The 25,707-nt window shown below is 35.3% G+C and overlaps 1 pseudogene; it reads right to left on the bottom strand.

Moving 5' to 3' along the window:
- Positions 1-1,780: 1,780 nt before the first annotated feature.
- Positions 1,781-25,707, bottom strand: part of LOC124972288 (uncharacterized protein C9orf152-like) — a 68,264-nt pseudogene continuing 44,337 nt past the window's right edge.

Below are 25,707 nucleotides of genomic sequence, written 5' to 3'. Positions count from 1 at the left end.
ACATAGACTGACAGATTGGATTAAAAGAAAGATCCAACAATTTGCTGCCTGCAAGAGACTCATCTCATAGAAAGAGATACCCACAGACTAAAAGTGAAAGGATGGGAAAAAAATGAAAATAGGCAGATCAATGGTACAGGATAGAAGACACAGAGTCATACCCACATAACTACAGTAACATCATACTAGACAAAGGTGCCAAAAATATGCAATGGACAAAAGATAGCCTCTTCAACAAATGGTGCTGGGAAAACTGGAAATCCATATGCAACAAAATGAAACTAAACCCCTATCTCTCACCCTGCAGAAAACTCAACTCACAATGGATCAAGGACCTCGGAATCAAACCAGAGACCCTGCATCTTATAGGAGAAAAAGTAGGTCCAAATCTTCAACATGTTGGCTTAGGATCAGACTTCCTTAACAGGACTCACATAGCACAAGAAATAAAAGCAAGAATCAATAACTGGGATAGATTCAAACTAAATAGCTTTCTCTCAACAAAGGAAACTATCAGCAATGTGAAGAGAGAGCATACAGAGTGGGAGAAAATCTTTGCCAATCATACTTCAGATAGAGCACTAATTTCCAGAATCTATAAAGAACTCAAAAAACTCTACACCAAGAATACAAATAATCCAATCGACAAATGGGCTAAGGAAATGAACAGACACTTCACAGAAGAAGATCTACAAGCAATCAACAAACGTATGGGAAAATGTTCAACATCTCTAGTAATAAGAGAAATGCAAATCAAAACCACCCTAAGATTTCATATCACCCCAATTAGAATGGCGATTATCAAGAATATAAGCAACAATAGGTGTTGGCGAGGATGTGGGGAAAAAGGTACACTCATACATTGCTGGTGGGGCTGCAAATTAGTGCAGCTACTCTAGAAAGCAGTGTTGAGATTTCTTAGAACACTTGGAATGGAACCACCATTTGATCCAGCTATCCCACTCCTCAGCCTATGCCCAAAGGACTTAAAATCAGTATACTACAGAGATACAGCCACATCAATGTTCATAGCTGCTCAATTCACAATAGTCAGATTGTGGAACCAACCTAGATGCCCCTCAATTGATGAATGGATAAAGAAACTGTGATATATATATATATATATATATATATATATATATATATATATACACACAATGGAATATTACTCAGCCATAAAGAGTAATAGAATGATGGCATTTGCAGGCAAATGGATGCAAAGGACGAATGATCTCAGTGATAAGCGAATGATGACACATATACGGGGTGGGAAGGGGGCAAGAATGGAGGAGGGAAGGACTCTAAAGAGGGATAAGAGGAGTGGGGGGGAGAAAAAATAATAGAATGAATCAAAAACTATTACCCTAGGTAAATGTATGATTACACAAATGGTATCCTCTACTTCATGTACAAACAGAGAAACAAGGTGTATCCCTTTTGTTTACAATAAAAATGAATTTAAAAAATTCTCTTTTATGGAGGAAGAAGGCGTCCTACTGGATCCCCCAAGGAATGGACATCTAGGGCTTCATAGAGAACTCTTCTTAGAGAAGCAGAATGGGGCTGTGTTGATCAGATAGTACTATTTGATTCTAAATGATGAACAATCTGATCTGGACAATCACTTGATGTTCTGAAGATCAAGATCGTATTCCCACTATGAAGTTCTTACAATTGGGATAGTCCAGCTCTTGCATGTAGCTGGAGGCTCTGTCTCTTTGACTTTTTGATGAATCCATAGAGGGCCTCAAGGCTGAGACCCACGGCTAACTAGAAAACTTCAGGTTGGGCCATATAAGCCCAGGTTCTGGAGAATTTTGGAAATCCTGGGAGTTTTCCCCTGGGGAAACTGATAGTGAGCAGGTTTACCAGACCCGTGTGAGTTTTTTATGAAAGGAAGACACTGAATGCTGGTTTTTAAGCTGGGTCCTGCTGCCTTTATTTGGGCACTGCCCACCTGACATTGACACTGGGTTGTCTCTGGGATTTTGGTTCCTTGCAGGGTCTCCTGACTGTTTTTGAACATGTGTAGGTCTCCTTCTGGAGGGAGCCTTTGGTCAGAATCCACAAGTTGACCCTCAGGCTTCACTTGACTGGTTTCATGGTGGAAGGTTTGCACTAAGCAATACATCTCTAGGTGTGTGTGCCATGGAGATTCAGGAGTTTGAAGACGGCTTCTGTGAGCTTCTTCCAGAATCCCCTCTACCTCAGAATCTCCCTCTTCCAGAGACAGGGAGCTCCTTGCTTCCTTGTTATTCCAAACAGCACTGATCATGGATCCAGCAGAAGTATGCATGCCCCCTCCTTTGGGGAACACCAGGAGGTGGACCTGGGTCCTCTGTTGCCTCCTCAGGCCTTCATACTGTGCTCACCAGAGCTGGGTGCTGACAGGAGGCCCTTGCCCTGGGGCTTGAGTACAGGAGGAGACATCGACCTTGAAGCAAGACCCCAATTGCAAGAAGTGGGACAGGGCAGAGCATTGGTAGGCCAACCCCTGCAAACACTGAGGGGTGAGGCAGGGGGAAGAGGCAGGGGAAGAAGGAGGGGATAAGGCAGAGAGGATGTGGTGGGGCAAAGGGAGGGTAGAGAGCACAGCAGGAAGTGAGGAGAGAAGATGGAAGGAGAAAGGGGAGGAGAGAATGGAGGGAAAAGGAAGTTGGAGGTGGGAGGAAAGAGGAGAAAAAGAAGTCCTAGATAGGAGGAAGGTTTGGAGAAGGGACAAGAAAGGGGCAGCAGGAAAGGAACAAGAAAGAAAGAGGAAGGAGGTGAGAGTGACCAAGAGGGATTAATGGGGCATAGAAGAGTGAGGAAGATGACGTGGGCAGGAAGGGGAAAGAGAGGGAGTGGGGTATGAAGAGAAAGGCAGTCATAGCTGCTGGGGTCCTCTGTGAGACTCAGGAGGTATCTTATTCCAAGTCCTTCACTGCTTGATCCTGAAGTTTAGAATCCAATTCCAAGAGCTATGGTGAACTCCCCCATTTTCTACAGAGCTAGAGTGGGGTTGAGGCATACCAGGTGCCTGCAGGGCTCACACATCTTGGACTGAACCCTGTTGGCTCATCAAAACCTACTGACTTGGTTTACAGCTTTCAAAAGGAATACCACTGCAACCCCACAGAGATGGTGGGCCAGACGTGCACACTGTGGCCATGCACTAGGGGAATTCACAGCAAAGATCTACACAAGATCTCATGTCAGATTCTGAACACACCCCAGGCAAAAGTCCAGCCCCAAAATCTGCCATGGGACAGACCCTAGGGGAGCCCTGGCCTTTAACCATCCCCACTCCTTTGACATTCAATGCAACCTCTGTTGACCACTCTATCTTAAATAGCATCAACCACAATTCTATTTTCATGTACTGATTAATTTCCTTCATATAACATTTACTACTAACATTATATACATGTTCATTAATCAACTTTATTTTGTTCACTGTTCTATCTCCAGTATTTAGAACACTGATGTAACCTAGTGGGTATTCAATAAATATTATTGGATTAATTAATCAATAATTTCCTGAACAATCTTCAGAAAGCAGACTGACTATACGTGTCTTTGTAGGGCCTGCACAGCCAGTAAAGAAAAGGTGTCTGGGAATTTCTATTTTCTTTTCTTTTTCCCTCCAGTCATAAAGGGAAATTTGAACACCAGCAAATCTTCATTTATCTTTATAAACTAATTAAAGTCTACACACAACAAAATTTAGAATGCCTGGGCATTACCACATTAAGGAGCAGTTTCTCTGATTCCCACTTGATAAAAACTCATTATCTGAATGGACACTGTGGAGTGACCATTTTAACTTTGTTAAGAAGAAGCAAGCATTCAAACAGTTCCTGATTTGGGTTTTAAAATATAAGTTCTGTCTTTAAATGAAGGAATATTTGACCTAACATAAGATAAATTAGTTCTTATCGAAAAGTCAGAAATCTTTTAAAGAAAGAATTGTTATATTGAAACTGATAGGAGTGTTTAAAATGTTTTCATTCTGCTTGGAGAGCAATTAGGCCTTTTCTTCAACAACCTGTTGACTTTGCATGCCAGAGATTTATTTTTTACACAAGACCAGTTGAGATTGTTTTACCTATTCTCCAAAATTGATGCTCTTTCTCCATTCAAAAGGGAAAATATTAGGCTAATACATGAGAATTTTTCACTCTTATAATTCCATTCATAAATTCTTCTCACATTGATTGCTAGGAGTGCTAGCATATGACAAACTGATTGAAGTGGCAGCAAATGTAGGCTACTGGACTAATTTAGAAATACTTTTTATGCACATGTGTAGTTGTAGTTGTATATGGCATATATATGTCATGTTTCCTTTGAGTAAATCTGCTCCTAGTTTATAAGATCGAGTTAAATATGTAAGAATTTCATGGTGTTTTTCAAATGGGATTGATTCCCAGATGCTTCACTGTCTGAACCAGATTGATAATCTCTCCTCACAGAAACATAAAGTAAAATTTATTATGAGCATACTTTGTCCTATTCTTTATTTTTTTATTTTTTCCAACAGACTTTTTATTTTGGATTTAATCTTCATGAGCATAAAAGATTCAATAAAGATTCAATTGTAAAACAAAATCATACAATTCAGCAAGTTGACCTTCATCATTCTTTCTTGATACCTAATTACAAAAGGAATGATTCTTTCATTTATGTCATCAATTTAAAATCCCATCTAGAGGGAACCAAAGTCTGCTATTATTTTAAAATCCCTAACTGTGAATTTGAATTTGAGAGACTTATATATTTATTTTCTGGCTACTCACTCTTATTAAAAGTGTAATAAGTCTCTGTTTTGTTTTGAGTTTAACAGTAAAATAAGTCTGTCAGATATGATGTTAAAGCTTACCTCTTTTGTAGTTGTGACCATTCTCCATCTTATGATTTAAAGTATTTCACATAATAGTAATTAAGTTTATAGAGATACAGTGACTGAAAAATTTATCTTGGTGTTTGTCACATACTGGGGATCTATGGATGTATTGTATCCACCTCAAATCATGAGTGGGTAGTATGTGAATTAAGCCTACTTTGCTGGATATTCATATTAGCACTGTTTGTATGGTAAGGAGACTACCCTTAACATATCATGCTGTAGGTGCTGAACTGTGGTCTGAGGCCTGGGATCTCAATCATGACAGAGTACATGCTTGTGTTTTATTGTTATGTGTATTAGCTTACAGTATTTTGTTCATCCAGTAAAAGGAAATAGAAAAATTATAGCTTGAAATTTGGAGTTTCCTCATATTTTGTCCTATATTCAAAAGTATTTTTTTAATTTTTAAATTCCTTACAACAACTATATTTCATAAATCCCAAAACTGTGGGGGATTAAGAGAATAAAATACCCTCTGAGTAACAGATAGAGAATGCAGAGTGTAACCAAATGTATGTAGATTTGAATCTATACCAAATTTTCAGTTACTTTGTGAGTTAGCTTGTTGACACCACTGCAATACCAAAGTCATGTATTCAGTACTCTTTTTATAAATATATTGCTTCAGAAGTACAAAAAAAGAATACAATGAACACCTGTGTACCAAATACATTAAAAAATAAAATATTGTAAAAAAATATAGAAATCCTTGTATATTCTTTCTCACATTTTCCCCACTCCAGAATTTAGGTTATTATTCCTATAAAGTCTTTGATTGAAATTTTATTGAATTCTTTGATTTGGGGGAAATTAACATATTTATATTATTACAACTTCCTTTCCATGAACATGGCAATTCTCATACTTTCTTTGGGTTTTCCTGGAAGATTTAAAGTAGCAGTGTGTAGTTTTCTCTATAAAGCTTGTGTACATCTTTTGTTAGACACCTATTACTGATTATTTCATAAAATTGCTGTTGAAAAAGGAACAAGGAACTATTTAGCAAGAAAACCAAAACTGGAGCCATCATAGTACCTATTTCAAAATATTTTAAAAAGCGATGTTAATTAAAACTATATGGTGCAGGCATAAAACGGACATGGACCAATGGAACAGAATAGATAACCCAGAAATAGATTCATGCATTTATGGTCAAATGATTTATGACAAAGTTGCCAAGAACACAGAGTGGGAAAAGTACATCTCTTAAATAAATAGTGTCAGAAAAAGTGAATAGCCACATGCAGAATGGACTTGGACCCAAATCTCACATCATACACACACACGTCAAGTCAAAATGGATAACGACTTACATGAGAGACCTGAAACTGTAAACTTACTAAAAGAAAGCATAGGAGAGAAGTTTTGTGACATTGGTGTAGGCAATGAGTTTTTGAATGACTCCAAAAGCATAGGCAGCCAGAGCAAAAAAAAAAAAAAAAAAAAAAAAGACAAATGGGACTACATCAAACTATAAAGAGCTTTAGTACAGTAAAGGGAACAATCAACAAAATGAAGAGAAAATTTAATGGGAAGAAATATTTCCAAACCATGTATATGATAAGGGGTAATATCTAAAATATATCAGAAACTCAAAGAACTCAGCAAGAAAACAAATAACCTTAATAAAATGAGCAAAGGAACTACCTACATATTTCTCCAAAGAAAGCATATGAAAGTGCAAAAGGTATATGAAAAAAAAATGTTCAACATCACTAATAATCAAATAAATATAAATTAAAATCACACTGAGATATCACTTTATGCCTATTAGAAGAGCTATTTTCAAAAAGATACAACAAGCATTGGTATGGATGTGGACAAAGGATAATCCTCGTATACTGCTGATGAGAATGGAAATTATTAGAACCATTATAGAAAAAACTATGGAAGTTCCTCAAAATAATTAAAAATACAACTGTCATATAATTCATTAATGCTAAAAACTGGGTATACATCAAAAGATCATGAAATCAGTATGTCAAAGAGATACCAACATCCCCATGTTCATTGCTACATTATTCACACTAGCCAAAATATGGAATCAACCTACATGCCTATCAGCAGATAAATAGATTAAAACTGTAGTATATAAAAATAATGGAATATATCCATCCTTTAAAAGGTAATAAATTCTGTCATTTATGATAACAGGGATGAACTTGGAAGACATTATGTTAAGTGAAATAATTTAGGCACAGAAAGACAAATACTGTGTGATCTCACTTATATGGGGAATCTAAAAAAGTTGAACTCATAAAAGCAGAGAATAGAATGGTGGTTACCAGGAACCTGGAGGAAGAGGAGAATTGGGAAGATATTGGTAAAATGATACAAAATTTCAGTTAGGCAAGAAGAATAATTTCAAGCTATCATACAACATGATGACTAGGGTTAATAACAACTTCTTGTATACTTGCAAATTACCAAATTGATTTTAAATGTTTTTACCACAAATAAATAAGCAGGTAAGGTAATGCAAAAACAGTAATAGTAGTAGGTTGATTAGTGAAAGCAAAATGGTGACCCATAAATATGAAATACATTTTCAGGATTTCATTTTTAACTTGAAATTTGGAGGTACATGTTCTTAACCAGTTCTTTGATGTAGGGTCAAAGAATTTCCACTTAGCATATGTCAGTGATTGGTATATTACATTTTTTCAAGTGAACCATACACATAATCCTGATGAAAAAATAAAGCTGCTAGCATTTTATCATTAAATATGATATTCACTATGGAAGTTTATGATAGATGCCCAATCAGATTAAGACATTATTTTCTAATGGTAGGCTATAAGATTTCTTTTGTTATAAACTTTGAACTCCATTAAATAGTTATTCCACTTCTATTGAGATAATATTATATTTTATCCTTTATTTATTTATTGTGATGAATTACATTAATGGATTTTCCTAACAGTAAGCCAACCCTATACAGGATTTTTAAATGGAAAAATTTCAGTCTGTGGTTTGGCTGAGGACCCAAGACAATAAACAACACATTCCAATGTGAGGTGTGAGACCACCATGCTGGTGTTATGAAGGAGGTTGTTATAAATAGGTTTTGTGACCCTTAGCCGACCAAGAGCAGCAGTATTCATATTTAAAAGAAGATGGAGAGGCAAAGAAAAGTCTTGGAAATTAGAAGGGGAGTTAGGACAAAGCTATAGACATTCTGTGAATCTGAATCCTTTCTAGTGGAAGGACTTGGAAGCAGGGATCATGTTCACCTTAAGCCTAGGAAAAGGAGCTTCAAAGGAACCACTTCAAGGTGGAACACCTGTCACCAGATCTCAAAAGACCCAGTACAGTATTTTTTAAATTCTGTTTGAAAGATACAAAGGACAAGAACATTGCAGAAAAGCCCACAAGAATACAGCATAAGAAAACAAATTGGTTTTAGATATCAGCTAGACTCAGACAATGTTGATGTTGGTTCATAGCATTATTAATCAATATAGAGCAAACTCTTCCACTCACCTATCCCCTACTCTGGTGCAATTCTAGAGGGATCGTGAACTCTCATAAGCAAAGTGGCAGGGTTAGAAGTACTCTACAGAGAAAATGAGAAAATACTTGCCACTTTCCCTTTCTAACTTCAGCTATTCAGTCTACAGAAGGTCTGAGATGAGAGGTGGAAGAAAACTGAACTTTAAAGAAATATTAACGTTTTAATTATTTCTGATACTTTAATTAAAATGAGAGTCTGCTGTGATAAAACATAACCAAAATACACAAGAGTCATGGAAACTGCCTTAGTTCTGATCCAAGGGATAAAGAAAATCTAATCCCACAGAATGGATTTAAACTGGCAATAGAGAAATCAAAGTTGTTTTCTAATTATAACCCATGAGTCCTACAATAAGCCCTTCAATTTACTAATTACACTTCTATCTCTGAGTTAAGGCTAATCTGATTGCGTTATACATTTTAAAATATTAAAATGCAAGCATTCCAAATTAAAAAAAATCATTGATGACATTTTGATAATTATTAAAATATTATTAATAATTTTAGGATTTTTACATTTATACTAATTAGTGATTAACAATTTTCCTTTCTTAAAATGTCCTTGTCTGTTTTTGGTATCAAGATTATATGAGCATCAATAAAAAAATTGAATGTATCCTTATTTTCTATTGTCTGGGGCATTAATGGAATATTAGCATTGTGTGTTACTTGAATATTTGGTAGAATTCACCCATAAAATTATTTAAGCCTAATATTTTGTGCTTGTATGGAAATTAATTTTTAGCTACTGGGATTCTTCAATAAATGTTTACTTGAGGTTTTCTAGTTAGTCAATTTTAATGTTATATTTTTCTATGTTTTTTTTTCTTTTTTAAATGCTTTTATTAGTACATTATAGTTATACACAATGTTGGAGTTCATTTTGACATAATCTTACAAGCATGCCACACTTGTAGACAGGGGAATTGTATGTTTTATCTAAGGTTCAAGAAAATGTTAACTGCTGTCTTTTGGCCACCATTTGTGTGGAATATCTTCTATCACTTCTCTTTCAACCCATGCGTGCCCTTTAAGTTTCAGTTGGTCTCTTATACGCATCATATAGTTGTATCTTGTTTCTTTAAAAAAATACATGAAACCACTCTGTGTATTTTGGTTGGATAATTTTGTCAATTTATATTCAAGGTTGTTATTAATAGGTAAGGACATAGATCTGCCATTTTGTTAACTGTTTTCTTGTTGTTTTGTAGAAGCTTGTCCTGTTTTCTTTTTCATTGTGATTTGATAATTTTTGTAGTGCTAAGCTTTGATTTTATCTTTGTTATTTGTAGTTTTTTAGATACCATGAGGCTTACATAAGACATCTTACAGAAGTAGTAGACAGGTGTTCGCACCTAAGGAACAGCCTTCATACCAAGTAACTTGGAGACTCAACTTTTAGTATAAAAATATTTATTTGATTTTATTCTTCCTTCCTTACCTAAAAAGAGTTACTTCCTCTGTCCTTGAATTATGACACTCTTTTCATGTTCATATTTTTCTCTTTCTACTCTTCTAGAAGCTTTCCCACTCATCTAATTGTAAATTCTTAAGATTCCATTTCATCCATTCTTCAATACTTGTAATTCACATGACATAATATACAATTCATCATCATAAAATCACAAATGTCACAAAAATTACATGGGAAGTACTTTTTTAAAGTACTAAAATGAAAGGACATTAACTATTCAGGGAGATTACTCAAAAATTAATACTCTTCCATTATAGTTAACAACTAAGAAGAAAAAATGTGTTAATTAGAAGGATAGGAATAAATAAATAAATCATAAATAAGAAGAAAAACAGGGAGACCACACCTACCCCCCAACTCCGCCACAGCCACTCCCGGCTCACCCACACACCCGCACTGCAGCTCCCCAGCTTCTTTGGAGGCTGGTGCAGACATTTTGAATTATCCCTGAGGTTGTGGCCACCATCCTTGGAGGGGTGGCTCACTTCCTGAGACACCTACAGGAGACTGGAGGCCTTTGATAGGTAGTGCACTCACATGGAGATACTGAGGACTGGGAGGTTTGAGTGGTGGATGACTGTGAACCACAGATTTTTAAAAACTTTTAATTTCTTCTTTTTTTCTCACTCTATTTTCCTTCTATTTACCTATTCCCTTGGAGTCTCCTTTTCCCTTTTCTCATGCTAAAGACCAACTTCTTTTGATTCCATTCTCACTCTTCCCTTGATCAGGTACCTCTATTTACTCACTTATTTTCCCATTAACAGTTGCATCCCACACCCCTCTCCATCCTCCTCATCCACCACTAGAAGTTGTAGAGCTCAATGCAAGTCTATTGGCTATACCATAGATAATAAATGAATTCATGCTTTTTATTAAAATACTATTAAAGTCTTTATACGGACTATCTGGTTTAGGGCTGATTACTTTTTGGATAGGGAGCTGCTAATATTGATCTCCCCCTCAAAGGAGAGGTTCTGGAAACTTGAAGGGTCACAAAAAGCCTGCAGGGGGAAACCTACAGCACCTCATATCTTCACTGCTAGAAGGAAATATACAGAAACAATATGAAAAAACAGGATAAGAAAGTGTCCCTAACCAACCAAGATTCTATTGTGATAGAATCCAATGACAGCATGGCAGTAGAAATGACAGAAAGAGTTTAGAATCTGCATAATTAAAATGATCTGTGAAGCAAAAGATGAGATAAGAGAGCTAATGCATGATCATTCCATTAAACAGTTAAAAGAGCAAATTCAGGAAGCAAAAGAACACATCAATAAGGAGATAGAGAATCTGAAAACAAACAAACATAAATACTTGAAATGAAAGAAACGATAAACCAAATTAAAAACTCAATAGAAAGCATCACCAACAGAATAGATCTCATGGAAGACAAAATCTCAGACAATGGAGAAAAAATATTTAATCTGGAAAATAAAGTTGACCAAACTGAGAAGATGCTAAGAAGTTATGAATGGAACATCCAAGAATTATGGGATATCATGAAAAGACTAAATTTAAGAATTATTGGGATTGAGAAAGGCATGGAGATACAAACCAAAGGAATGAACAACTTGTTCAATGAATAATATCAGAAAATTTCCCAAACCTGAAAAATGAAATGGAAAACCAAATACAAGAGGCTTACAGAACACAAAATGCAAAAAATTACAACAGATCCACACCAAGACACATTATAATGAATACCTCACGTACAAAGTAAAGATAGGATTTTAAAGGCTGCAAGAGAAAAGTGTCAGATTACATATAAGGGGAAACCAATATGGATATCAGCAGATTTCTCAGTCCAGACCCTAAAAGTAAGAAGAGCCTGGAATGATATATTTCAAGCTCTGAAAGAACACAGATGCCAACCAAGAATCCTATACCAGCAAAATTAACCTTCAGATTTGATGATGAAATAAAATCTTTCCACAATAAATTAAAGTTAAAAGAATTTACAAATAGAAAGCCTGCACTACAGAACATTCTCAGCAAAATATTTCATGAGGAGGAAGTGAAAAACAACAATACAAGTCAGCAAAGGGAGAAACTACCCTAAAGGAAAAGCCAATCAAAGGAGAAACCAAGTCAAGGTAAAAACCAAAGAATACAAATTATATCCCAATAATAACCCTGAATGTTAATGACCTAAACTCATCAATCAAAAGACATAGACTGGCAGATTGGATTAAAAAGAAAGACCCAACGATATGCTGCCTTCAAGAGACTCATCTCATAGAAAAAGATATCCAGAGACTAAAGGTGAAAGGATGGGGAAAAACACACCATGCACATGGACTTAGTAAAAAAGTAGGGACCTCCATTCTCATATCAGATAAAGTAGACTTCAAACCTAAGTTAGTCAGAAGGGATAAAGAAGGACATTTCAAACTGCTCCAGAGAACCATAAACCAGCAAGACATAATGATTTTAAATATTTATGCCCCAAACAATGGAGCATCTATGTACATCAAACAAACTCTTTTGATTTTAAGAATCAAATAGACCAAAACACATTAATAGTGGGGGACTTTAACACATGGCTCTCAACACTGGATAGATACTCCAAACAAAACTGAACAAAGAAACTATAGAACTAAACAATACAATCAATGATGTAGACTTAATGGATATTTACAGAGTATTTCATTCATCATTGAACAAATACACTTTCTTCTCAGCAGCTCATGGATGCCTCTCCAAACAGACCATATGCTATGTCACAAAGAAGCCATTAGTAAATAGAAAAAAACAGAGATACTACCTTGTGTTCTGTCAGACCATAATGAAATGCAATTAGAAATCAATGATAAAATAAAAAACAAAAACTTCCTACACCTGGAGACTAAATTATATGCTAATGAATGATGCGATGATAACAGAAAACATCAGAGGGGAAATAAAAAAAAATTCTTAGAGGTAAATGAGAACAATGACACAACATATCAAAACCTCTGGGACATTATGAAAGCAGTACTAACAGGAAAGTTCATTGCGTTGGGCTCGTACATTAAAAAAAAAAATGTCAACAATTAAATAGCCTAGCACTACATCTCAAAGCCGTATAAATAGAAAAACAGATGAATATTAAAATAGTAGAAGACAGGAAATAATTAAAATGAGAGCTGAAATCAATGAAATTGAAACAAGAGAAACAATTCAACAAATTGACAAACCAAAAGTTGATTCTTTAAAAAGTAAAAAAATTAATAAATACTTAACCACACTAACAAAGACAAGGAGAGAGAAAACTCAAATTATTAGAATTTGTGATGAAAAAGGAAAGATCATGACAGACACCATTGAAATACATAACATAATTAGAAGCTACTTTGAAAATCTATACTCCAACAAAATAGAGCATATTGAAGACATTCACAAATGTTTAGAGACATATGATCCTCCCAAACTGAATCAGGAAGACGTACACAATTTAAACAGATCAATTTCAAGCACTGAAATAGAAGAAGTCATCAAAAACCTAACAACCAAGAAAAGTGCAGGACCAGATGAATTCTCAGTCAAGTTCTACAAGACCTTCAAAGAAGAAAAAATATCAATATTCCTCAAAGTATCCATGAAATAGAAAAGGAGGGAACCTTTCCAAACTCATTGTATGAAGCTAGTATCACACTGATACCAAAAGCAGACAAAGACACATCAAGGAAAGAAAACTTCAGACCAAGATCCCTTATGAATATAGACACAAAGATTCTTAACAAGGTTCTGGCAAATTTCATACAAAAACATTAAAAAGATAGTGCACCACGATCAAGTGGGGTTTATCCCAGGAATTTAAGGTTGGTTCAACATCTAGAAATCAATAAATATAATTCATCACAACAATAGACTTAAAGTTATGAATCACATGATCATTTCAATAGATGCAGGAAAAGCATTTGATAAAATACAGCACTGCTTTATGCTCAAAGCACTAGAAAAAAATAGGGAAACTAGGAACATACCTCAACATTGTAAAGGCTATCTATGCTAAACCCACAACAAATATCATTATAAACAGAGAAAAATTGAAAGCATTCCCTCTAAAAATTGGGATAAGACAGGGATGTCCTCTTTCACCACTTCTATTCAACATCTTCCTTGAAACACTTGGCAGAGCAATCAGACAGACCAAAGAAATGAAAGTGATACGAATAGGAAAAGAAGAACTCAAGCTGTCCCTATTTTCTGATGATATGATTCTATATTTAGAGAATCCAAAAAACTCCACTAGAAAACTTCTAGAGCTAATAAATAAATTCAGGAAAGTAGCAGGATATAAAATCAACACTCATAAATCTAATGCTTTCTATACATAAGAGATGAATACTCTGAAAGATAAATTAGGAAAACCACTCCATTCACAATAGTCTCAAAAAAAATAACTTGAGAATCAATCAAACAAAAGAGGTGAAAGACCTCTACAATGAAAACTACAGAACACTAAAGAAAGAAATTAAAGAAAACCTTAGAAGATGGAAAGATCTCCCATGTTCTTGGATAGGCAGAATTAATATGGTCCAAATGGCCATTCTACCAAAGGAGCTATACAGATTCAATGCAATTTCCATTAAAATCCCAATGACATTCCTCAGAGAAATAGAAAAAGTGATCATGAACTTCATCTGGAAGAATGAGACTTTGAATAGCCAAAACAATCCTGAGCAGAAAAGTGAAGCAGGAGGTATCACAATACCAGACCTTAAACTATACTACAGAGCAATAGTAACAAAAATGGCATGATATTGACACCAAAATAGACAGGCAGACAAAGGATTCAAAGTAGAAGACACAGAGAAACTCACATAAATACAGTTACCTTATACTAGACAAAGGAGCCAAAAACTTACAATGGAGAAAAGAGCCTGTTTAACAAATGGTGCTGGAAATCCATGTGCAGTAAAATGAAATTAAACCTCTATCTCTCATCCTGCACAAAACTCAACTCAAAAAATGGATCAAAGACATAGGAATTAGATCAGAGACCCTGCACCTAACAGAAGACAAAGTAGGCCCCAATCTTCGTCATGTTGGTTTAGGATCAGACTTCCTCAATAAGACTCCCAAAGCACAAGAAATCAAAGAAAGAAACAATAAATAGGATGAATTCAAACTAAAAAGCTTTTTCTCAGCAAAGGATACAATCAATAATGTGAAAAGAGAGCCTACAGAATGGGAGAAAATCTTTTCCATATGCAATTCAGATAGAGCATTAATCTCCAAAATTTATAAAGAATTTACAAAACTTTACAACAAAAATACAAAGAACCTGGTCAAAAAATGGGTCAAGGAACTGCACAGACATTTTACAGAAGAATATACACAGGTGATTAATAAATATATGAAAAAGTGTTCAACATCTCTAGTTATTAGAGAAATGCAAATTAAAACAACTCTAAGATTTCATCTTACTCCAATTAGAATGTCTGTTATCAAGAACACAAACAATAATAGATGTTGACATGGATGCAGGGAAAAAGGCACACTTTTACACTGTTGGTGAAGTTGCAAATTGGTGCAGCCACTCTGGAGAGCAGTGTGGAGATTCCTCAGAAAACTTGGAATGGATGTACCTTTTGACCCAGTTATCCCACTCCTCGGTTTATACCCAAAGGACTGACAATCAGCGTACTACAGTCACGCAATCACATCAATGTTTATAGCAGTTCCATTCACAATAGCCAGATTGTGGAACAATCTAGATGCCCTTCAACAGATGAATGGATAAAGAAACTGTGGTATATGTACACAATGGAATATTATTCAGCCATAAAGAAGAATAATATGATGACCTTTGCTGACAAATGGATGGAATTGGAGAATATCATGCTAAGTGAAATAAGACAATCCCAAAAAAACCAAAGGCGGAATGTTTCCCTGATACATGGATGATCATATATAATGGGGATAGGGAGTGGGAGGTGATAGAAGAATGGAGGATCTTTAGATTACACAGAGGGAAATGAAGGGGGTATGGAAAATGGTGGAATGAGACAGACATCATTACCCTATGTACATTTATGATTACATGAATGGTGTGAATCTACATTGTGCACAACCATAGAAACGAAATTATGTACCCCATATGTGAAAATGAATCAAAATGCAATCTGTAAAAATAAAAAAAATATTTTTAAAGAAGAAAATCAAAGACATAGTGCATCATTTCTACAAAGGATGTGGACAAGTATGAGTAGTCAAATGTCAAGTGCAGCTAGGTAAATTCAAAATTACCTGATTTTATTTTATTTATTAATTTTAAAAATATTTTTAGGTGTTGATAGACCTTTATTTTATTCATTTATTTTCATGTGGTGCTGAAAATCAAACCCAGTGCCTCACATGCTAAGCAGTACTCTACCACTGAGCCACAACCCCAGCCCAAATTATCTAATTTTAAGCAGAGAAAAATAGAATTAAACACATTCTTTCTTGTCCCCAGAGAGTTAGAGAATTGGCAAAGGCATCTAATTCTGCCCTTTTTAAAAAGGTAAAGGGAACATGTGTTTCCAGAAATCTCACAATAAACATTCTTTTCATACCACTTTCAGAAAGTACAGTAAAATGGATTATAATTTGGACAGCAAGGAATTTAGCTCCTATGGTGGGTCTGTCATTCTCTGAATGTTCTCACCAAAGAATCCTTATGGATATCTTGAATAAAAGAACCATAGCTCAGGCCTCTTGTGGCTACAAATCAGGATACTGCACATGCTCCCAAAGTTGCTTACTTTAACATTAGAATTCAGAAGATTTAAGGTTACTTGTCAATTTCCCTACAGCTCAGGAGAACATCAAAATGCTAAGTTAGCAATTAGGGAAATGCAAATCAAAACTACATTGGGATTTAATCTCACACAAGTCAGAATGGAACTCATCAAGAATACAAATAATAATAAATGCTACAGAGGATGTGGAGAAAAAGGAACACTTTTACATTGTTAGTAGGACTGTAAATTAGTACTATTGCTGTGGAAATCGGTATGGAGGCTCCTCAGAAGACTGAGCATGGAACAACCATATAACCCAGCTATACCATTTCTCGATATTTACCCTGAAGAATTAAAGTCATCTTACTACAGTGATACATGCATACCCATGTTTACAGCAGCACAATTCACAAGAGCAAAACTGTGGAACCTGTCTTGATGTTCATCCATGATGAATGGATAAAGAAAATGAAGTGTATATACACAATGGAGTTTTATTCAGCCATAAAGAAAAATGAAATTATGGCATTTGCAGGAAAGTGGATAAAACTAGAGACCATCATGTTAAGTGAAATAAGTCAAACTCAGCAGGTATATTTTCTCTCATAAACAGAAGTAACAGAGGAAAAAGGAAAACAAAGGTGAGGGTGGATCTCCTAAAAATCAAAGGGAAATCAGTAGAGGAAAAGGACCAAGTGGTGGGAGGTAGAGAGGGAGAGGGAAGTGTTGGGGAGTGATATTGGTCAAATTATATTGTATGTATATTTGAATATGTAATAATGAATACCATCAATATGCACAATTATAATGCACCAATAAAAAATGAAAAGAAGCCAAATTAGCTATTAACCTATTGCTCCCTGGTATTACTTTAGGGTAGAAAATGGCAGGACATTTTCCTGGGCTCTAAATTTCAAAGTCATCCTTGATAGTTTTCTCTTACTAGTTTCTTTGCAAACAAATTTTTTGCGAATTTTTTTATTCACATTATCTCTTATATCCTGCCTTTCTTTTCCAAGTTCACTGCCAGCAGCCTGATTCTATAACACACTCCTTCAAGCTAGGAAGATTGTATTAATACATGAGCAGTGCTAGTCCTACATTTATTCTCTAGTAGCCCTTCCAATTTATTATTCACACAGAACAGAGATTCACAGTTCTAGAACTTATAACTTCAGTCACATTTTCATAAAACTTCAATGATTGCCCTTTGGCTATAAAATAAATTTCAAAACATTGCAAAATGTCTTCTTGGCTAACTTCAGTAATCTAGAGACAGCTTAATATTTCAATTCTTCCTAGTCATGCCAACTATCTTTCAAAATGAAAATAACTCCAATAATATTTTGGCAAAAAAATCTAATTTCACACACAAATAATGACATTATCTTATTTTCCAATTTTAGGAAGCTTAGAGAACTTTAAGAAATATCTTTTTCAAATCTTCCTTTATTAATAAATACATAATACATGTGAGTTTCTTTTCATCTGGAATTATAAAATTGTAATTTAAATGATCTAATGCAGTAGTGCCTCACTATACATGAGAGATGCATTTTAATCCCCCCAGTGGATGCCTGGTGCAGATAGAACTGAATAATATATACACTGATTTCCCCTCTATTCACTATGAAATATTGCTACATAGTACTGTAGTTAATATGTCCTTCCACATTTTATGCTCTAGTATGTTCTAGCATCACTCTTATACTTTAGGGTCATTGTTAAGTAAAATGGTATTGAACACAAACACTGCAATACCATGACAGTCAATCTTTTTTTAATTTTATATTTTTAATTTGTTCCAATTAGTTACACATGACAGTAGAATAAATTTTGACATATTTTACACAACTGGAGCACAACTTCTCATTCCTCTGGTTATACATAGTACAGAGTCACACTGGTTGTGTAACCATACATGTATATATGGTAATGATGTCTGTCTCATTCTACTGTCCTTCCCATCCCCACCACCTCATCTCTCCCCTCACTCCCCTCTACACAATCCAAAGTTTCTCCATTCTTCCCAACCCTCCCCCACTATAAATCTACATCTGATTATCAGAGAAAACATTCAGCCTTTGGTTTTGGGGGATTGGCTTATTTTACTTAGCATGATGTTCTCTAGTTCCATCCATTTACCTGCAAATGCCATAGTTTCATTCTTCTCACAGTTGAGTAATGCTCCATTGTGTATATATACCACATTTTCTTAATCCATTCATCTGTTCAAGGGCATCTAGGTTGGTTCCATAGTTTATCCATAGTGAATTGAGCTACTATAAACATTGCTGTGGCTGTGTAGTATGCTGCTTTTAAGTCTTTTGGGTATAAACCAAGGAGTGAGATAGCTGGGTCAAATGGTGGTTCCACTTCAAGTTTTCTGAGAAACCTCTATACCATTTTCCATAGTGGTTGCACCAATATGTAGTACCACAAGCAATGTATGAGTGCACTTTTCCCCCACATACTTGCTAACACTTACTATTGCTTGTATTCTTGATAATTGCAATTCTGACTGGAGTGAGAGGAAATCTTAGAGTAGTTTTGATATGCATTTCCCTTATTGCTAGAGATGATGAATACTTTTTCATGTTTGTTGATCTTCTTCTGCGAAGTATTTGTTTGGTTCCTTAGTCAATTTATTGATTGGGTTATTTGGCTTTTTGGTGCTAAGTTTTTTGAGTTCTTTATATATCCTGGAGTTTAGTGCACTATCTGAGGTGCATATGGTAAAGATTTTCTCCCATTCTGTAGGCTCTCTCTTCACGTTATTGTTTTCGTTACTGAGAAGAAGACTTTTAGGTTGAATCTGTCCCATTTATTGATTCTTAATTTTACTTCTTGTGCTTTAGGAGTCTTGTTAAAGAAGTCAGGTCCTAAGCCGACATGATGAAGATTTTGACCTACTTTTTCTTCTGTTAGGCACAGGGTTCTAGTGCCTAAGTCTTTGATCCACTTTGAGTTGATTTTTGTGCAGGGTGAGAGATATTTAATTTCATTTCATTACATATGTATTTTCAGTTTTCTCAGTACCATTTGTTGAATAGGCTATCTTTCCTCCAATGTATGTTTTTGACTCCTTTGCCTAGTATGAGATAACTGTATTTATTTGGGTTTGTCTCTGTGTCTTCTATTCTGTACCATTGTTCTACCTGTCTATTTTGGTGCCAATAACATGCTGTTTTTGTTACTATTTCTCTGTAGTATAGTTAAGGCCTGATATTGTGATAAGGCCTCTTGCTTCACTGTTCTTGCTAAGGATTGCTTTGGATATTCTGGGTCTTATTTTTCCAAATGAATTTCATGATTGCTTTTTCTAGTTCTATGAATAATGTCATTGGGATTTTAATAGGAATTTGCATTAAATCTATATAACACTTTTGGTAGTATGATCATCTTGACAATATTAATTTGACTATCCAAGAGCATGGGAGATCTTTCCATCTTCTACAAATAGAAAAAAATTGTAGAAGATCTTAGGCAAGTTGTAGATCACTGACCAGTTTCAGCCTGTTGCCTCTTTTTGTATAGCTGAAGAGTTAAGAGTAATTATTACATTTTTTAAATGTTTGAAAAATTCTACAGAAGAATGATATTTTGTGATATGGGAAAATATATGAAATTCAAGTTTCCATGTTCATTCATAAAGATTTATGAATCTTGGAACATAGTCATGTTCATTCATTTAAATATACTTGACTGGTTTCACATGATAGTGGCAGAATTGAGCAGTTATGGCAGAAAGCATATGATTTATAAAGTCTAAAATATTTACTATTTGGTGTACTGTGGAAAAATATTTGTCTACACCTAGTCCTAGGATCCAGGCAGGTAATAAAATCTTTGAAGTCACTATAGGTAATACAATAAAGAGGAGCAGGGGCTGTGGGAAAATATGTGGATATGAAATACAAGTTGAATACATGAATATATCAAATATTGCTATTTCCTCATCCCCCTAAAATCCACATTTTCAGGCAAAATTCAGCTACAGTCTATCAGTTTTCTGCCCACTCCACAGACATAAAAAGTAGTATAAGAATATGATCATTAATTAACTTAAACATTTTTCACTATGGGCTACTAGAGCTTAAATGCATTGAGGAATCTAGGGTTTTAATCCACCAACTCCTGTCAGTCAGTCACTAATTGAGGTATCCTCCTGTAGAGTGTTAATTCTTTACCCTTCTGACCTGTCATGTGTTGCAGAGCAGAACAGTCAGTGATGGTCGAAGAAATTCCCCAAGTAAAAAAGATGCAAGTGCTGGCAGGTGGAGGTCAGTCTGGTATGCTCTCAAGGGTCTGAGGGTATGGGGGCAAACTATATATGCTGTTTCCTATCTGAACACTCATACAAGATGAAACTAATACAACAGATATTGATTGGCTTTTTACCATGTATCAAATAGCATTGAGGCTAAAGTATAGTTGTGATCACAACATGAAAATGCCTGCCCTCAGGTATTTTATATTCAAGTGGGAGAGAAATAGTTAACACCATAAGTCAATCATAGAGTTTTTTGGAAGAGGATGAGTACTGAAGTAGGGAGTGAGTAAGGCAGCAGGGGAGTACCCTGATAAATAAGGTGGTCACTGGAAAAGTGATATGCGAGCAGAACTCAGGACTTGTATTTTATCCCCCAGTCTCCCCTTAAAGATGCTTTAAGATCATTAAAAAATTTGAAGGATTTAAATATCAATTCCAAATCCTACATTCCAGAGGAAGGGACTTTTGTTAATATTCAAGGAACTTTAGTAATGTTTCCTGTCAATTAAGTTATGAGATAGAGATAACTTTGGACCACTAGAAAGGAAAAGGGAAAGGTCATGGTAGCCGAGTTGTGAAGCTGAGAGACAAATTCCATTTCCTTATACCTGGCTCTATCCTTCCTATTCAAAAGCACATCTTCAATGTAGCCTCTCTATGGACACTGCACTCATTTCAAAGCTTCTCCTGGCACTAGTACCATGTGCCCACTGAGAGAATTATAAGCAGGTACCTCTGAGGAAAGCCTAAGTTAGTGGGAATATCCTTATGGCTCATAGAATCCATCCATAACAAAGCAGTCTCCTCTCTTCCTCTTTGAAGAACTTTTGCCCACTACAGTCATGTCAGGTTTCACACGGTGTGTTTCTTATGACTCCTAACTCTGCTATGCTGCAGTGTATGAGTCTGTACAATGAAAAAACACACTCCTGGGTCAAATTGTGGATTCATTCCAAGTTTTCTGAGGAATTTCCACACTGCTTTCCAGAGCGGTTGCACCAATTTGCAGCCCCACCAGCAATGTATGAGCGTACATATTTTCCCCACATCCTCACCAACATTTATTGTTACTTTTATTCTTGATAATTGCCATTCTGACTGGAATGAGAAGGAATCTGTGTGTAGGTTTAATTTGCATTTATCTAATTGCTAGAAATGTTGAACATTTTTTTCATATATTTCTTGACCATTCATATTTCTTCTTCTGTGAAGCATATGTTCAGTTCCTTTGCCCATTTATTGATTAGGATATTTGGTTTTCTTTTGGTGGTTTTTTTTTAGTTTTTGATATATCCTGGAAATTAAAACTAGCTCTGTTTGCTGATGACATGATCCTATATTTTCAAGACCCAACACACTACAGCAGAAAATTTCTAGAACTGATAAATGAATTCAGCATAGTAGTAGGATACAAAATTAACACTGATAAATCAATTGCATTCCTATACTCCAATGATGGAGAAATTTTAAAAACCATCCCATTCACAATAGCCTCAAAAATAAAATATCTAGAAATCAATCTAAAAAAATGTGAAAGACCTCTACAATGAAGACTAGAGAACACTGAAGAAAGATATTGAGGAATACCTTAGAAGATGGAAAGACCTCCCATTTTCTTGGATAAGAAGAATTAATAGTGTCAAAATGGCCATACTACTAAAGACACTGTACAGATTCAGTGCAATTCCCATCAAAATTCCAATGGCATTTTTCATGGAAATATAAAAAGCACTCTTGAAATTTGTCTGGGAAAACAAGAGGCCCAGAATAGACAAAGCAATCCTTAGCAAGAAAAGTGAAGCAGTATGTAACACAAAACCATGTCAAATTATACTACAGAGCTATAGTAAGAAAAACAACCTGGTTTTGGCACCAAAACAGACATGACGATCAATGGAACAAAATAGAAAACACAGAGACAAATTCAAATGAATACAGTTATCTCGAGCTAGACAAAGGTGCCTGCAAGATACAATGGAGAAAAGATAGCCTCTTCAACAAATGGGCTGGGAAAACTGGAAATCCATATGTATTAGAATGAAATTTAACCCCTATCTTGCACCCTGCACAAACCTCAGCTCTAAATGGATCAAGGATCTAGGTATTAGATCAGAAACCCTGAATATACTAGAAGAAAAGGTAGGCTCAACACTCCAACATATCATTAAGGAATTGACTTCCTTAATAAGACACCTAAAGCACAAGAAGTAAAACCATTTATCAATAAGTGGGATGGCATCAAACTAAAAACTTCTTCACAGCAAAGGAAACAATCAAGAATGTGAAGAGAGAGCCTACAGAGTGGGAGAAAATCTTTACCACCTGTTCCTTCCTTCTTATTACAGATCATTATCTGTTTGTTTTTTTGCCACAAGCCCTATGACTGGCCAGTCTTCTCTCATCATTGCTCCCTTCACTTGTACCCACCTCAAATATGTTATATTCAATAATGCCTTATGCTATCATCTATAACTAATAATTATTTATATTTGTCTCTCTGGATTTTGAACCAATTGGTGAAAGGATAAAGGAAAGAAATAGGAGTCAGTGTATCAGTTTTATTTCTACAAATGTTGCATTACAGAATGTGGCTTAGATCTGAAACCAGAATGAACTTTCTGCTTCTTTACCACAAGTCTAGATCCGGGGAACCACAGGTGGGGAACTAGATTACAGAGGATACCCTCAGCTAGATACTGAATGTGTGTTTACAAATTATCACTATTTGCATTTTGGCTTTGTGTTATTTCTATTTGTTTGATATGTGTGTTCTAGTCTCTGCAATTGGATTCAACATTCCTTGAAGATTTTACAATGTCAAGTTCATCTACATCTTACAGTATTAATAATGCTTTGCACAGAGAAAAGTGGAATGAAAATTGGATTGAATAGAATGAAAAGAAATACATTAGGATGAAATAGGATGGGATAAATAAAAGTAAAGTAGGAAATGGAAAGTTGTATTAAAACATAAAAAGTTGTAAGTCAATCAAGTACGTGTTGAATGTTTTATTATGAAAGTGTGATTGAATAGTCAGTGAAAACTATGATTTTGCTGAGTCCTTCAGAAGCCAAGACATCCTGTTTTTACCAGCATTCAACCAGAGGTTACAAAAGAATGACCATTTGAATTTCACCAAGCCCACTTCCTTGCATTTGGGGAAGGTTGCACCCTGTCCTTTCAAGACAGGAAACCCTTCATTCTGAAGTCCTAATGAGATTTTTCTCCAGAGAACTCCAGCCATTCACAAATAATGGCTTATTCTCAAAGGATTAAGTTTAAAGACAAGTTTTATGGCTATTCCCCACAAACCCTGAAAATAGTTCCAAAGTTGAGAAACTGAGAATATAGAGTATCTCAATGCCTCCAAAAAGGCTTTTTACTTGCTCCTAAATACCACCTCCATTTCAAGCACCCAGTTGATGAGATGTATTGGGTGAAGAGGTCTTCTGTGCTGCCCTAAAAACAGTTTACAAAGGCTTGAGCTAGATCTTATAGGAAATTACAAATAAGATGAATTAACTGGAGTAATAAAAGCTGCAGAGATAAGCCTAGTACAGTATCAAATCTTTTCATAAGTACCATCAACCTCAGCCTGACAAAATACACACTTCTGCCCTGAGATCATCATATCCACACAGTACGTGATTTTAAATATATACTATTTTCAGGTCACTAACTACTTTTCAGTTTTCTTTTGTTCTCACAAGTAAATGTAATTGCAAATTGCAAGTATATAGCTCCAGGTTTTTAAAAATGCAGAACAAATTTAAGACTCAGATGCTGTATTGGCAACATCAAAGTGTCAGCAAAGGCTAGACTGAAGTATAAAATAACAGAAATGGAAGACATCCTATGCAGAGAGAGGCAGACAACTACATGACTCAGACAAATCAAAATCTCTGGCTTTTCTACAAGGGACATTTATTTCTTAGGCATAACATGTATATACAAATAGTGTTGAACCTCATTCCCAATTAGGAATTTGATTTCCAGGCTCTTTTCAAATTATAAAAACAAAATGATATGTTTTAAAATTTTATTTATTTTTATTGGTTCTTTATAATTATACATAATAGTATGATTCATTAAGCCATATTTGAACATGTACATAAATATAATTTGATCAATCTCATTCCCCAGTACCTTCCTTTGCCCTCCCATACTCTCTCTCTGATCCACATGCTCTACTCCTCCTTCTATTATTATTATTATTGTTATTGTTATTATTATTTTAATTTGTTCATTTTAATTATATGTTAGACTATGTGTTGAATTAGACTTTTCAATATATAAAAGTGGGCTTCATTGTGGTACATTTGTACATGGGTACAGCATAATTTAGAAGACTTCTTCTCCCAGTACTTGCCCTATGCCCTGCCCTCCTTCCTCCTCCTCCTTTTTTTCTGGCACCAGGGATTGAACTCAGGGGTACTCAACCACGGAGCAACATCCCAAGCCCTACTTTGTATTTTATTTAGGGACAGGGTCTCACTTAGTTGCTTAGGCCTTCACTTTTTGCTGAGACTGGCTTTGAACTTGTGATCCTCCTACCCTCAGTTTCCCAAGCTGGTGGAATTAAAGGTGTGTGCCACCATGCCCACCTTCTCCCTTCTTCTATTGGTCTCCTCTACTCTACTGGTCTCCTATTTTCATGAGATCCCCATATTTATTTCTTTTCTCTGTTCTCTCTTTCTTTAGTTTCCATTTATAAGATAAAACATTTGACCCCTGATTTTGTGAGTCTGGCTTACTTCACTTAGCATGATAGTCTCCAGTTCCATCCATTTACAGCAAATGACATAATTTCATTCTTCTTTATGGCTGAGTAAAACTCCCTTG

The sequence above is a fragment of the Sciurus carolinensis genome, chromosome X, assembly GCF_902686445.1.
Source record: "Sciurus carolinensis chromosome X, mSciCar1.2, whole genome shotgun sequence".
Classification (NCBI taxonomy): domain Eukaryota; kingdom Metazoa; phylum Chordata; class Mammalia; order Rodentia; family Sciuridae; genus Sciurus; species Sciurus carolinensis.
Note: the sequence above shows the minus strand (reverse complement) of the source record. Positions and strands in the feature narration are given on the sequence as shown.